The following is a 16744-nucleotide window of genomic DNA, read 5'->3' as shown; positions in this document are numbered from 1 at the left end:
ATACTGAGTATTTGAAGGCTGTCCTCACAGCTCTAGGCCAGCATTGCATCTTCATGCTTTTCATTTCACTTCCTTCTTTTTTAAATTTCTTCATTCTTCCATTGCCAAATCCTCTCACTTCCATGCCAAACTAAATTCCAAAATGCTACACAAAGAAAGAAAATGGTAACCCAGGTAACAACACCCTTCAAAGGCAATGCAATTTTCAAAAACGTCTCATCTCCATTCAGAGAGGACCGGGGGGCGTGAGCATGCGTTGCTCTTTGATCTCTCTGGGTTCTTTGCCTTTCATAACTGCGTTACAAGATGGAGGAGCCATGACACTCTCACTAATTTGACCTGAACATGCTGCACTGTAACTTTACCTCAACATTCCTGAAAATGAATCATCATCGAAACTTCCAAGCACAATTATTCACATTTCATCCCCTGATCACAGAATCAGCCAAACAAGCAGATCACTCAGTCAAAAATCCTCATCTGCCATTATGTAATAAAATTGCAGCCTTTGATTTGATATCTATCTATCTATCTATCTATCTATCTATCTATCTATCTATCTATCTATCTATCTATCTATCTATCTATCTATCTATCTATCTATCTATCTATCTATCTGTCTGTCTGTCTGTCTGTCTGTCTGTCTGTCTGTCTGTCTGTCTGTCTGTCTATCTATACTTACATACTCTGACTATTACTACTATATATGGTCACACGTTAGTTTGGTTACCAATTCACACTGTTAACTTACTATTGACTAGTTGCCTCTTAATTTGCTCCTTATTAATAGTTAGTAAGGTTGTCGTTACGTTTAGGTACGGGTGGATTAAGGGATCTAAAGTATGGTCATGCAGAATAAGGCATCAATATGTGATTTATATGTACTGATAAACAGCCAATATGCTAGTAGTATGCATGCTAATAAGCAACTAGTTAATAGTGAGAATTGTATCATTGACAAACTTTTATTAATATTTTGAATCATTTTTTGTTCAATATTTATTTCAATTTTTATTTCAATTTAGTTTTAGTAATTTTGTGGTACGTCTTTGTCATTTATATAGGGTTAGATATAATAGTACTAGATATGTAGTATAAACATTATTATGATATATATAATATATTGTGCAAACATTAAACTGTTTTCCAGGATAGATAGATTATGCATTAACCAGCATTAACTACCAATAAGTAATCTATGGCAACACTTTATTTTAGGATATCTTAACTAGTTGCTTATTAGCATGCATATTACTAGAATATTAGCCATTTATTAGTAGTAATTAAGCACATATTAATGCCTTATTCTACATCTAATTATTAATAAGCAGCAAATTAGGAATTTATTGAGGGAAAAGTTGTAGTTAATAGCGAATAAGTGTTCCCTATTCTAAAGTGTTACCTAATCTATTTGTCATAGTATTTATTTGTTTGTTTGCTAACATTGGTTAATAAAAATATTTATTGTTAGTTCACGTTAGCTTAGGGCCTTTAAATAATATTAACAGAAACAACTTTTGATTTTAGTAATATATTAGTAAATGTTGAAAGTAACATTAAGATTAATAAATGAAAATAAATAAATAAATAAAAAACTATATTCTTCATTGTCAACTAATGTCATTAACTAATGTTAACAAATTTAATTCAGTGTACGTATGCAAGACTAAATTTTGTTTGTATATTGTAAAACATAATGTTGTAAAATATATATATATATATATATTTTTTTTAGCAATTTTCAAGTAAATTGGTAAAACTTTTAAGCATGAACACTGATGTGATTCACAAATTCCCCACTGTAAATTGAATTTCTTTATGGTATCTTAACTGCGCAGTGAATGTTCTCCTAAAATGAGCAAACAAATGAGAAAACTGGTGCAGGGGGTTTTAATTGCAGCTAAAGCACTTAGTGATAATTATGGCACAACAAGTCAATCAGAGAAAAACAAACATGCCTCAAGGTTTGTTCAGAGGAGGAACAGCAGGGCTTGCTGGGGTTGCAGGGGGCTCCGGGCCTCTGGAGATGTAGACTAATTAAACAGACTTTTGTGGTGATGGTTGGGAGGGAATGCTAAAGGTTGCAGGATAGCAGGGGGAGTTCTCTGCAAACATGAGCAGATTTTGTAGGGGATGAAGGGGGAGAACGTTGCCTTCTGTGGCAGCGGGAAACGGTGGATCATGCCCACACTGGTGTGCAATTTGCAGCAATTTCCTGCTGCTGTTTGTACAAAACTTGAGGCTGTGTTTAAAGGGTTAGGATGGAAAAGCAATCCTGACTCCTGTCCAGGCACTCACTGTGTGCCCACACCAACACAACCTCCTCATTTCAACAGAGAATAACACTTGACTATGTAGATGTCAGTTACTTCATAAAATAAACATTTTTTTCTTTCTCTAGAGTAGAATTTTTTTTGTAACAAGAAAACAAACAATAACAAACATCAGAGAAAAAGGTTGGCACGTAGGACATCAACTTATATCATAAACAAAGGAAAAAAGACCAAGATCAAGAACAAAATAAGAAAAAAAAATAATGGTAAAACTTTACAAAAAGTTTCCATTTGTTAACTACATTAGATAACATTAACAACAAACTAAAATATGTAATTGTATATTGTAAAAATAGTAGTGCTGTCAATCCATTAAAAAATGTAATCGCGTTAATCACAGTCATGGACTGTGATTAATCATGATTAATCGCAAATTTAAAATACTAGGATTTACCTGTAAATGTGTTCAAAAAGAAATGCATGACAAACTAGTTTAAGGAAACACATTTCGGCCAGGTATGAGACATAATCTTTATTATTCCTTTATCATTATTCTTTTGTTTTTATTCAGCCATAAATCAACCTTTAAACTGGCAATAAAACGTTTACCAAGCCACATCGCTTCAATCCCAGTATACATTTACCCAACTATTATCAAAAGTATTTCTAAATAAATACAACATGTGTAGTATGTGAAGTATTATGATAAAATGCATTATAAATAAGAATTGGACCTGTTCTGCAGCTGCATTAGAGCTAGTATTAGCATCATGCTTCATAAGACAGTTTATGAGATTAATAGTGCACTTTTACTCAGAACTCACTCCAAACCACCATCGAGTGTTTGTAATAACTTCCTTTTGCGATTACATGTGGAATTTGGTCGTTTACTGTTGTTAAAATATGCTATTTATAGCCTTTTATGTCGCTGCACAAATTAGCATTTCAGATGTACACATTCAACTCAAGAAAATCACATACAGACCATATCTATCGTAATCGTGTGTTTTATTATCTTATATAATCTATAGTGGCTGTTGTCAAGTTTATTTCTGCTGTGTAAAAGCCTTAACATGTATGATCTGCTGAAACTCACGTTGTTTGTGATGTTACAACTGCCTCTCTGTTCTTAAGTTGCCAGGGATACAATCCAAGTATAATACACATTAGTAAAAGGATCTATTTTCATTTTATTTGTCAATATACACTTTGGGGCAGCTGCGGTACATTATAAAAGTAGCCCAAAAAAACGCAACCCATGGCTCTGTAAATTTTTCCCGCGACTGTATTTTCAAAATAGCCCACTTGTGCCGCTAACGTTACCCTGGCAACACTGGTGCTGTACCCTCATCACACAGTGATGGATAACCTTCCGCGCTGCGATGACGGGAAGAAGTTGGGGTCAAACCTTATCAAACGATTAATCTGCATTAAAAAAATATTAACGCGTTAAATGTTTTTGATTAATCGCATGCGTTAACGCGTTAACGTTGACACCCCTAAAAAATATTAAACCATTTTTTTTCTATAAGCAATTTGTAAGTGTTCAAGTAAAACTGTAAAACTTTACATGCATTTCCCATTGTTATCTTAACTGCACAGTGAATGTTCTCTAAAAATGAGCAAACATTTCCAATGAGCAAATAATAATGGTAACACTTTATAAATGATTTCATTTGTTAACTACATTAGCTAACATTAACCAACAATGAACAATACATTTAAATCATTATAGCTTTGTTAATGTTAATTTAAGCATTTAATAATACATTTTATCTGTTAACATTACGTAATGCACTGCCAACTGTCATGAACAAATAATGAAAAAAAAAAAAAAATAAAAAAAAAAAAAAAAAAAAATAAATAAATAAATAAATAAAAAATATATATATATATATATATATATATATATATATATATATATATAAGTAACATTAGCATTAATAAATGCAAAAGCACACATATGCTTTAAACACATACATGTATGTGACCCTGGACCACAAAACCAGTCGTAAGTCAGACGGATATATATGTAGCAATAGCCAACAATAAATTGTATGGGTCAAAATGATCGATTTGTCTTTTATGCCAAAAGGGTATTAAGTAAAGATCATGTTCCAAGAATATATTTTATAAATTTCCTACCGTAAATATATCAAAACTTAATTTGATTAGTTAATATGCATTGCTAAGAACTTTATTTGGACAATTTTAAAGGCGATTTTCTCAATATTTAGATTTTTTATTTTATTTTTTTATTCCAGATTTTCAAATAGTTGTCTCTCAGCCAAATATTGTCCTATACTAACAAACCATACCTGAATGGAAAGCTTATGTATTCAAAATGTATGTATATAAAATTGACCCTTATGACTGGTTTTGTGGTCCAGGGTCACATATTATTCTTTGTTAGTTCATGTGAACTAATGCATTAACTAATATTAAGATAACTTATTGTAAAGTGTTACCAAAATAATAATAATAATAAAAAAATTCTTTATATTTCATGGCATATATTTCAAATATATATATATATATATATATATATATAAATGTTGTTGTTACGCCCCGTCTAGGGGTAAAGGCACAACATGAAAGAGTACAAGGACATGGAGGAGTTTTGGAAAATGAATCAACAGTAGTTTAATGAGAACAATGATTTAAACAGTACAACTGTTGTATTTTAGCTTCAGGAGCCGACAATGCAAAAATAACCAACTAATTTATCCCTCTAAATTCCCTAGTTCACAAAAGAAAATGAAATAAAATACAATACTTCCCTAACTCCCTGTCCAAAAACAATCAATAAAAAAGGTTCCAACAAAAAGTTACTATATACAATTATTTACAGTGGTTAGCAAACGAGTCCAAGCAGGGGCAATCCAGAATCAAGGTCAAAGGACAGGCGGTAGTCAGTAATACGAACAAATGGGCAAAGCAAACTAACAAACAACAATCAATTTCTCACAAGCAAACACTCAACTAAGCACACACAGATATTCTCAGTCTTACTAACACGGTTTGTAACTAACTGGCAAAGTCAAACAGAGCAAACACAGCAAGCGAGCACAAGGCTGAAGCAGGAAGTGATGACGGAGTCTTTATAGGCAGCAAGGAGTCAGCTGACCAGGCAGGGTGTGGCCAATTAGACTGCAGGAACCAATCGGGCTTCTTCCTGGACAGAAGACACACAAACACTTCCCAAACAAAAGAAAACAGAGAGAAAGAACAGAAGGGACGTAACAATATATATACGTATATATAATTTATATATCAAATTTTGGTGTCTGCATCAAATCAAATTTACAAAAGAGATTGTATATACAAAGAAAATTGAACAACATACTTATAAAAAAATATATAAAAGAATAAGTGAACATATTGAATTTTACTATATTTTACATGATTAAAAACTTCTTGCTGACAAATGGGTAAAACCCGTTTTTTTTTTTTTGGTATATGAACTATTATTACCCTAAATGACTTGTTTTTCATTAAAGGGGTGGTTGACTGTTTTTTTCCTAGGCTTGATTGTGTTTATGGGGTGCAGTCAAACATGTGTTCATGCTTCGTTTGTTTAAAAAAACACATTATTTTTCACATAATTTACCTTTATTCCACACCTCTCTGTCCCTTCTCTGATAAACGCCACAATTATTTCCTGGTTTTATTAAGCCCCTCCCTCAGTAAACGTGATGGGCTCTGATTGGTTAGCTGGTCCAGTGTGTTATGATTGGCTGAACCACCTCTACTGCGCAGTCTAAACGTCCCGCCCATCGCCTCAGCGGCCTGTGCTCCGGTTGTATTGTAAACAATGGCGTTGTCTATATTGCTTATCAATTTGAGCCCGAATGGGACGCAGAGGATATTAGTGAAGAGGATTGCGCAGAACCTGTGTAAGCACGGCTTTTAATGGTATGCTTTTTTGTTTGTTTGTTGTTGGTTCATACTTTTAGATAAGCTGTTATTTGTAAGTGCTACTGCTTCTGTTAGCTTTTTTAATCCTAATTAAAGCCTTAATACAGCACGGCAACCGCACGCGCGTCCATGTATAATGCTTCTCATAGCTATGTGAAAATAAGTGTATAATTGGAACAGTTTATTGGTTCGGTTGTGGGGTGGGGTTTATCTGGGTTCGTGACGTAACGGACCCGGGAAGTAACTCGTTGTAGTCCCTTCGTTTTTGTAGGCATTAAACTGTCAGAATTTTACAAAGACGTTATCTCCATTTGCATTGAACTTTCAGCGGCGTAACTTTGCAGATATTGTTTATGCTCAAACAGCAACATTATACACTAACGTTAAAAAAGTGAAATCGCAATTCTTTTTTCTTCTCTTGTTTTATTTATTTATTTATTTTTAAGCAGGGCAAGGCCATAAATGTAGTTAAAGGAAAAAAAGAAAAAAACAACCCCCCCATTCCCATTAATTACATTCCATTGATTTCATTTATCAGTGACCACTTGATAAACTTTCGGTACTTGATAAAGACAGTGTAGCACTATAGCACTGGGGGGCGGACAGGCTAGTATGTGAACACATCACACAGAAGCCGCTCTAATCAATAATGAGCTTATGACAGTGATGGACTGCCTGAATCTCCAGAGAAACAGGAGACAAAAGTGTTCACTGCTCACAGTGCTGTGCCTGCCCTTGCCCCAAGGTCGTCTACTTTTTCACAGTGACTGGAAACAAATGTCTGGATAAGACAATTTTTTTTTATTACAGTATCTTCTAAATAACCTTGACCTGAAAATACTTTTGGACATGTGCGACTATATATATGGAAGACGTTTGGTGACCTAGTGTAGCTTATGAAAATATTTAATTGTTACTCCCTTTTTTGTGAAATTAGCTGCAGATTTGAGCTCTTTTAGTAGCTGGGTGGTTTAGTAAGGGCAAAGGCAATCATGATACATTGTCAGTATTTATAGTAGACTGAGTTTTTGTCCCATCTCCAGCCCTAAATTGAGGGCTTTTAAACAGGAACCACATTATGGGATAAATATATTGCATGGGTTTGACACTTGACCCTTAATGAAAACAAAACAAGCAAAAAAGGAAGTTTAACTCACTGTGGAGCTGTAGCACTGAAATTTATTTCCTTTTATTGGCCATAAAAATAAATTGGCTCCCTATCTATTATTTTAGCAAATAGAGACTTCTCTTCCCTGCTTAATTTGAGCGAAACAGTAAAAATCTCTTGCAGCCTTCACAGTGTCACATCTTTAAAGCGGCTGAATCTTTGATATTCTGTTGTGCACATCAGAGAAGACAATGCCGAACGTATTAAAATGTCATCTCAAAATGAGTTGCAAAGAACTGAGAGAACGTTCCTAGGATAAATGTTTTTAACCTATAGATGTGTTCGTTTCAGATTATGCCTGCAGAGAATTGAATAAACATGAACTTCATTTCTCTGAAGTAAAAATCAAAAGTACAATCACCTTGAAAACGGAACATAAAGTGTTTCAGTACGACTTACTGTCAATGTAAGAAATTCAAATTCTGCACACATTGGTTGAGTTCTTTTTTGAGGTCTCGAAGAAAACATGACATTGGACTACTAATGTTGGCGGTATCCCAGCTGCATAACAATATGAGTGAGTGAGTAACAAGACATTATGCATTACAAACAGTTACCAAAAAAACCCCAAACAACTTCCCTGTCAAATCAATAACTTGTTTTTAAGAGCCTCTCTCACAATGCTAAGGATCTACTACTACTAGTATAACATAGCAATTGCCACCGCATTCACATTACCACATATAATTCACCAAGCAATGTAATTTTGCGCAACAATTACCTTAATGGTTGCTGTGAGTTTGCCTGTTTTACCATTATGTTGCAAAGCTCATTTGTATTCAGGGCCATGGATGATTTTAGAATGTTTCCTTTAAATTGGTAACATATGCTTCAAATGCTCCGTCTCTAGACATGATACATTATTCTGCCAGAGCATTTAGCATACTTCTCATTGCATGGGGAAGGGCACAAGCTAATATAACCCAAACTGGTTTTTAACAAGCCCTCTATTTCCAGCTGTGTTTCCTCAGCATGAATCCCTTAGAAAATGCTTCAAGCGCTTTACTTTTTCATTGTGTAACTAAAACAATTAGAAAACAAAGTCTTGGTTTGGTTTTAAAATACTGTAAGCATTTCTAATGAAGCTTAAATGTTATTTGCCATCTCTAAATCAAAATATAAAACTAATTAACATGCATCTGGTGTGCAAATTTAAAAGTGACATTCTGTCAGAATTCTACATTTCAAAGCTGTTAAGCAATAAGATAGAAATGAGGATGTAGCTATACTGACAATATTGTTAACACCACATTAAATGTTTATACAAAGGCAATATTATATTTCTAGCTGATACCAATAAGACAGTAATTACAGTACAATACATTAAATGACAAATCTATACCATACTATTTGTTACAAATAATTCTAAACTATTTTATTAACGGTAAAAACTGAAATGAGTCTTTTTAAATTTAGGCATAGCAGAATTTTAATGGTGTAGAAACAATTTTCACTCAGAAAGTGCGAGTAAATTTCACTAATAATTACAAAGAATCAAGTAGTAACACACTGAATTAAATGTAAATTAAAAAAATTATATATCACATGAGACACGGAGCCCTGCACATGACATGCAGCGAAAAAAAAAAAAAATTTGTACTCACAATTTACTAACTCAATTCCTCGGTTTACTAAATTGTGGGCACAATTTACTAATTTGTTCCCTCATTTTAAGTAAAGCATGCACAAAATAATAATTCACTCTACTTCCTGTCCGCATTCTCATAAACCAATGTAGATGCCTCTCACTTAAAATGATTCCATGAAGTACTGCAAGGCTTTTGAGAATGTCTCTATAAATCATTCCTAATTCAAAATAAAATCCAATTAAAGTGCATCTGTCCATATCATATAACAAAAGCAACAGTTTTATGAGATTGCGGACAGGAAGTAGAACAAATTATTATTTAGTGTGTACGTTTTACTTAAAACGAAGAAACAGATTATTATATTGTAATATCTTATGTATTATATTGTGGGTGCGATTTACTTATGTGCGGGGCTCTGTAAATCTAATATTTTAAGATAACCAATGTGGTGCTTATACATAATGCATCCCTAATAAATAAACAGTCAATCTTCCATTAAAGTATTGTTTAAACATTATGTTGTGTATTTAGAACAGTGAGAATGTATAAACCAATCAGGATCACGACTATCTGTTTTATAATATGCAATATAAAATGTACGACACAGATAAAGTGTCTCTATAGTGCATGTGGCATTTATAGACTGGGAGAACATTGTAAAATTATAGGAAAAAGGTTGCAAACTCATGTGAAATATAGTGCTTGTCTCACAAACAATACATGCACATCACCAATACCAAGATCTGAAGCTCAGCACTTCCAGTTTTGTTCCCATAGGCTGATTTTATGGCCTACATTACTGAGCTCCCATGAATGCTCATGCACAGGCCAAGAAAGCATGCGCCTGGCATGCGCCTGTGCCTGCTCCGCACCCATCACCCACACCTCAACAGATTATGAATCCCAGCCCAATGAGCCTCAGCAGAGATCAGAGGTGGCCACACACAGAGGTCGACCTAAGAATTCTCCCATCACACAGTTTTTTATTAAAGCTATATTTCAAAAAGCAGAGTGTGGTGAACACACACACAGCTTCAGCGAGCCACACTCTGGCAAGCAGCTCCAGATTAACAGAGACACCGTACGGGAATGGAGATCCATCCTTGGACAAACTTGAAAACAAACTCTGTCAGAGTTCTAAATAATGCACAAAAGCTCTGAGGACTGTCTAGCCTGCAAGGAGTCGTAAATACAACACACATGGTGTGAAGCCTTGATAAAATATGCATTCGCTCCAAGTTGCAGACAGCAGGAATTTTCACCAAAGCTCAAAGCTGGAACATGGGTGACAAAGGACATTATGTTCAAAAGCGGTTTTTCGCTTGATGTGTGTTCAGCCTAGCAAGTATACACTCTCGCGTTCTTCGAGATTCTGGCAGAGGTGGGTCAAAAGACCACAATGTATTACGTTTCCATAGGCTTCACTTCACTTCAAATTGCTGCTGTACTCCAAGAAAAAAGGATCTGAAAGAGACGGTAGAGAGTGAGACTGAGGTTTATTAGGTATAATTCTCTACCTCATCTTTACCTTTAGCTTCACTTATTGCTCCCACTCTGATCTGATGGAGCCACAGCCATGAGAATTATTCTGAGACTCAAAAACTAAAGAAATATGGCTGTTTTTCTCTGTGTTTGTGTAGTTAGAAGGGAAATATTTCACCCAGGCTATTAGCAATAAACTTACAAACAGTCATCTCCCTGTTCTAGCGTGTAAAAGATAATAGAAAGCTGGACGAAAGCACAAAATACTCCAAAAATAAATGCTGCTTTCTCTCTCATGCTGGAGGAGGCCAAACCAGGAGATAATTAAAAGGGCATAAATCACGTTGATAAGGATGATGTAATTAAACACTAACACATTTCACTCAGAGTCTCTTGTGTTGAGAATGTTGAGAACACTCTCCGCTTGGAAAGAGACTGGATTGAAGAGATTTGAGCAAATGCTTATGAATGTGGGCAAAGATGTTTCATTTTCACAACCGAGACCTTTATTTTGTGCTAATGATAATAGTTACAGTGGCCCAAAAAAGTATTCGGACACTTTTGGACAACTAAGACACACTTTAAAATGTCATTCCATTGCATATACAATAACAAAATATGTAACCATGTGACATCTGCAGATCTTTTCTCAAAACTACTATAGTCTTTCTGTGAAGATTAGTTCACCAGAGATGTAGATCATCATATTAAGGTGAGACACTGCAGGTGAATAGGGTAAAATTTTTTACTAATAGTTATCGCCTTACTTACTGTCGCGGTGCACACAGTAGGGAGGAACGAGGAACACGGAGATGAGGATAAACTTCAAAATAATAGTCTTTAATGACGACATCAGGGCAAGACAAGGCAAGGTTGACACCGACAGGAACACCGAGAATAACGAATAACGAGTAGACCAGACCAAATCTAACTAAACAGGCAGGAACTAAATACACATGACAATCACTGATAATTACTAAAACACAGCTAGACAAGACTTAACTAATAAAATCACACTTAACAAGGACAGGAACAAGACCAAATATGGAAACAAGAGGCGTGAACACATGACAGAGGACTGACACTTACCTAGTTGATTGATTACATTGATAATTGCAAACATTTTTTGTATTACAAGTTTTCTAAAATGTTAGGTTTAAATATGCAAATGGGGCATTATTTAATGAAATATGCACTAATTTGCATACATTTAGTACAAAAATCTAAACACTAGATGAAGTCAGTTTCAAAATTCTTGTTTACTTTTTTTGACATATTACAGTTACATCTCATTTTGTCACTCAGACAGAAAACACTATATTTTGACAATTTTGGGGGGATTAAAATGTTGTGTATAATCAAGCAAATTATATATGAACAAATCCCTCTGTAAAAACCTTCAGGATATAGACAGGAATAAAAATGTAAAGTTTGGTGTGTGTAAGTGCTACTGAAGTGGAGATTTATGGCTCAGTGTAGGAGAAAAAACTCATTTTGAGAAAACGGCCTTTAAAAATATGTAGTGTAATTGAAATCTGTTGACACAAATAGATAAAGTGCTATAAAAGAAACACTTAACAGTGTCTTTTGGATGTTTTCGTTCTACTAGTCTGAAAAAACACTTTATGAGAAACCAAAAAGCCCAAAATCTCAAAATTGACAGGTGCATGAAAAAACAGTGTTTTTGCCTGCAGTGTCTCCCCTTAAGGATGGATAAATTCCATAAAGTCTGTCTACTAGAAAGTGTCCAAATAACTTTTGGTTAGTGTGTTTGTGCTGTATTGCTTTAATGTCTCTTGGTTTACTAATTTTGTTAAAATATGTTTTTGAGCCACTGTAGTTGCTCATTATGCTCATTAAACTATAATTAAATGTTCTCTATTAAATGCTATTTCTGGTTTATGTTCATTTATATAATTTCTATTCTGTCAAAATTTGTAGATTTTATTAATATTTTGTTCTTATGTTAATTTTATTCTATGTGCGGAGAGTCAAAAAGAATTTCACTGTAGTTGTACTATATGGTGTGACAAATATATATATATATATATATATATATATGTAATAAATGTTTTATAAAATTTGTATAAACTTGATCACAATTAATTAAAATTGTGGAGTAAATGGGTAACACTTTATTTCGATAGTCCACTTCAGACATTCTACTAACAGTAAGTAACTTTGCAAATACATGTCAACTAGCAGTCATTAGAGTATTAGTAGACTGTCTGTTCAATATCTTCTAACATTTTATTTTGATGGGTCCACAACATACAACTTTGCAAGTATATGTCAACTTATTCTGCTAACTCTAAACCGTAACAGTCTACTCTGAGAGTTAGTAGACATGTAGTTGCAAATTAATGAGAATTAGTTGACATGTAGTTACAAAGTTACTTATAGTTCGTAGAATGTCTAAAGTGGACTATCAAAATAAAGTGTAACCATTAAATGCAATTAATATGTATAAAATAAGCATAGATGTGTAAAGTGTGAACAAAAAAACAATAAAGATGTATATTTTGACATTAATATTTAAAATCAGAGCTGATTTGTTTGTTTTATTCCTTTATTCATTTCATTTCATTTCACATGTGACAGGTCCAGTGCAGCCACTTTTGTCTGCCAGCCAGCTGTGCTGCCTATCAATGCCTTATTAGATGACATGGGGCTCACAAAACAACATGCCTTTTTGGTACCGCCATTCCAAATATACCAAAAAGGCATGGAATACTTATGATCTAATTACAGTTCCTCTCCGAGTAGCTTCAGGGCTTACTGTCAGCCACTGTTCTTGCTCATCTGAGGGTCTTTACAACTGTGCATGTGCAAATCTTGTAAATGAATGCAGGCCGCTGTCTCATCCCTGCTGCCCAGTGAACTCTGAATCCATGAGTCTGTGTGTCTGGGCTCTGGGCTGGTGATGAGTTACAGAGGTATAAATCCCTTGTTATTTGGCACACAGAAAGGACTGCTCCATTGGAGGGTTTGTCACTGCAACTGCACCCCAAGACAGCATATGTGCATTCTTCGAAGGCTTGAAATCCCTGTGGCATGTGGTTCTGGGGCGTCATCCAGAGCTCCACCACCAGCTGAGCAGATTTAACTTGACAATTTGCCTTGTATGACTGTAGTCCTCATCCCAAAGGCCTGAACCTGAACAAAAATAAATAGTGGCATAAAAAACAGAGGAATAAAATAACTGGAGTAGATCTAAGGAAGCCTCTTTTGATAGAAAACTAAAAGGAATAAAAGCCTGTGTTGACAGATCGAGGGTTGGCATAAATGATATATGGGAATTCGAGCTCTATATCTGACATGAATTATATACCTCTCAAGTCTCACCATATCAACATGGAGGAAGTGAGATAACTGTGTTGTTTTATAGCCCTGATGTTGAGTCTTTGTGATTAGTATCCTCTCAAGGTGTTGAAGGATTGTTATGGCATGAAAAAAAGGAGAAAACAATGTTTAAACATGTTTCAGAAATAAAAAAGAAAGATTTCTCCATTTCCATAAAACAGTTTTTCCATTGATGCTATTCTTAGTAAACACTGAATTTGTAATTAGTCCTTGTGCAGGTAATGTATTCTAAGATGTTAATTCTAAATATTTTGAGACCACACACACTTACACAAGTAAAAGTTTTGATGAAAACAATTTCCATTGGATAAAAGGGGGAAACAACTTGATCAAACAATATCTTGATAAAGGGTTTCTTCATCATAGTGTTGATATCTGGTAACATGTCAAGACACGGTTCTGGTGCACACAGTCTCTCGTTTCTACTTGAGTTGGTCCACATGTTCCTGCTAAGCAAAAAATAGTTTCATTCATTTGCAATATTAATTCATTGCTGTGTAATGGATCTAAAAATAAGTTATGTATGATATGGAGATCAGTGATTCACATCTGTTTTAAACTAGCTTGCAGCATTAACACTCTCACAATGAATTAAAGAGATAGTTCACCCAAAAATTCTGTCAACATTTACTCACCCTCAAGTTGTTCCAAACCTTCCCCCCATCTTCTGTTGAGCAGAAGAAGATATTTTGGTAACACTTAAGTATAGGGGCTGACTCTCACTATTAACTTGTTGCTCATTAGCATATTAACATATTGGCTGTTTATTAGTATTTATAAAGCAAGCGCATATTCTGCATGCTCATATTCTACATCCCAAATCCTATCCAATAACTAAACTTAACAGCTACCTTACTGACTATTATTAGGCAGCAAATTAGGAGTTTACTGAGGCAAAAATCATAGTTAATTCTTTGTTAATAGTGAGAATTGGTCTTTAAAATAAAATGTGACTGACATTTTGAAGAATGTGGGTAACCAAACAGTTGCTGGTCCCCATTGAATTCCATAGTATGGGAACCACAAACTGGTTAAGGCTCGCCCACACTAAATGAATTTTCAAATCTTATCAGATTTTCAAAATGTGAGAGACCACAAACCTAAATGCAATAATAAAAAATAATAGATTTAACAGTTTTGTTCCTATAGCATGTGTCGCGATGTAACCAAAACGTCACACCACACACTAACAGATTCCATTCACAAACAAGCCTCAACTGTGAACACAGGAAGTCTTGCAAAATCTCTCGCGGTAAAACGTGACTTTAGAGTAAACAAATATTGGTTGACAGGCAAAAAGAAATGGCAATAATAGTGTTTGAATTGTTTTTTACAGAAAATTTGCGGAAATAAAAGAAACCAGTGCCTTTTATTTTACTTAAACCTTTATAAGTACTTATAAAAAGTACTTATGCACTATTCTATGTCATTTTTGTATTATAAATAGTAGTGCGTTCACACTGAAAATTCCAAAAAGAAAAATTGCAAAAAAGTTAATAAAAAAAAAAAACAAAGTGTGGAATGTTGGACACTTCATGCGTTCATCTGTCGGTGAGTAATACTTCCATCTTCCATCAGCTCGCTTTCTGATTGGGAGTCGTTTCATTCCACGTGACAATCTACAGTGTGTGTGTGTGTGTGTGTGTGTGTGTGTGTGTGTGTGTTTGTTTGTCCTCAGAGATCCCCCCACACAACAAGTTTCCTGATCATAAATATTCAACAAGTTTGATATTCATGATTTGAGATTGGTGCGGCACCAAATCTCATCATAAGATGATAAGATCATTTGTAGAACTATCACGGCTTTATCTAGGATTGTCGGAAGTGGAGAATTCAGACCAAAATCGGCCCGATTATCTTGTATTTTTTCCCCAGCTTTACCTACATTCTTCAAAATATCTTTTTCAGTGTTCAGCATAAGAAAGAAACTCATACAGGTTTGGAATAACTGCGTGAGTAAATGATGAAGGAATTTTCATTTTTGGGGAAAATATCTCTTTGACATGTTTGGATGCTTTTGTTTGATCTTAAAACATCTGAATGCCAGTTAAGCAACTGATAGTTTAAATAAATACAATGCAATTTAATTTATTAATATAATATAATATGCAGAGCTGTCACACACACACAATCGATCTCCGACTGCTACTGAGATAATCTGTGTCTTAGGTCATTCAATATGGTCTGATCTATTACCTATCAAAGGCCATCCAGCCGTTCCTACAGAGGCAGTATTAAATACAAACCCAAACCTCATTGATCTCCTCTCACGAGGGCTATGAAAACAATGAGTGTGTGGAGTAATGTTTCACAGAGGAAATGTTTGGAGTAGATATCTCTGAAAAGGTGGCAATGTAACCTTTAAATAAAAACATGGTTCAGATAAGCACAGAAAAAAGCTTTCAGGCTTTGAAAGAACACGGGACATTGTACTCTATTTATCTTTTGTCGCTGCAGAGATATGATTGTTTGCAAGTCTTTAGATTAGTTTGTAGGCCAAATGTTAAGCATAGAATGTATTGTCACTTTATTTTCCATTGCTACAAGAGTTTAGACAGATAAAAGACTTAAATTAACATATTTTGGTTAGTAAAAGAACATTATGATGCAATACAATTATAACAAATATAAAAATAACACACAATAAAATATAATTTATCGTAATAACCAAGCTATCATGACATGGCAACAAAATCGTCTGGCCTGTGTGTCTGATATCTGAAAGAAATATTTCCCAACTAACAAGGTGGCTGCTTTCCCTTTATGCTCAATTTGATGCCTCCCACTTTCATCAAGATGTTCTGCACTGAACCACCAAGTCAGAGCCTCTCTTGAATATAATATACAGTCTCAGTACAAAATAAAGCTCAGACCGCCACAGTACAACTAAGAGATTCCAACTCCTCTTTGTCTGCCATGCCGCTCACAGTAGAGATAAATGTGCGGCTGGC

General features: G+C 34.6%; 1 protein-coding gene across 9 annotated transcripts in view; it reads right to left on the bottom strand.

Moving 5' to 3' along the window:
* Window positions 1-12981: 12981 nt before the first annotated feature.
* Window positions 12982-16744, bottom strand: part of lysmd4 (LysM, putative peptidoglycan-binding, domain containing 4) — a 46983-nt gene continuing 43220 nt past the window's right edge. For 4 of the 9 annotated variants that reach the window (XR_009267107.1, XR_009267110.1, XR_009267109.1 and 1 more), the window contains 2 exons: window positions 13762-14242; window positions 12982-13586 (listed from right to left, as the gene is read on the bottom strand). The gene's annotated coding sequence lies outside the window, so the exon portion shown is untranslated. The remainder of the gene's footprint in view (window positions 13587-13761; window positions 14243-16744) is intronic. The other 5 variants (XR_009267108.1, XR_009267112.1, XR_009267114.1 and 2 more) reach the window with 3 other exon arrangements.

Source organism: Onychostoma macrolepis, chromosome 18 (assembly GCF_012432095.1).
Source record: "Onychostoma macrolepis isolate SWU-2019 chromosome 18, ASM1243209v1, whole genome shotgun sequence".
NCBI lineage: Eukaryota > Metazoa > Chordata > Actinopteri > Cypriniformes > Cyprinidae > Onychostoma > Onychostoma macrolepis.
The sequence above is the reverse complement of the archived record's forward strand: the minus strand, read 5'-3'. Positions and strand labels throughout refer to the sequence as shown.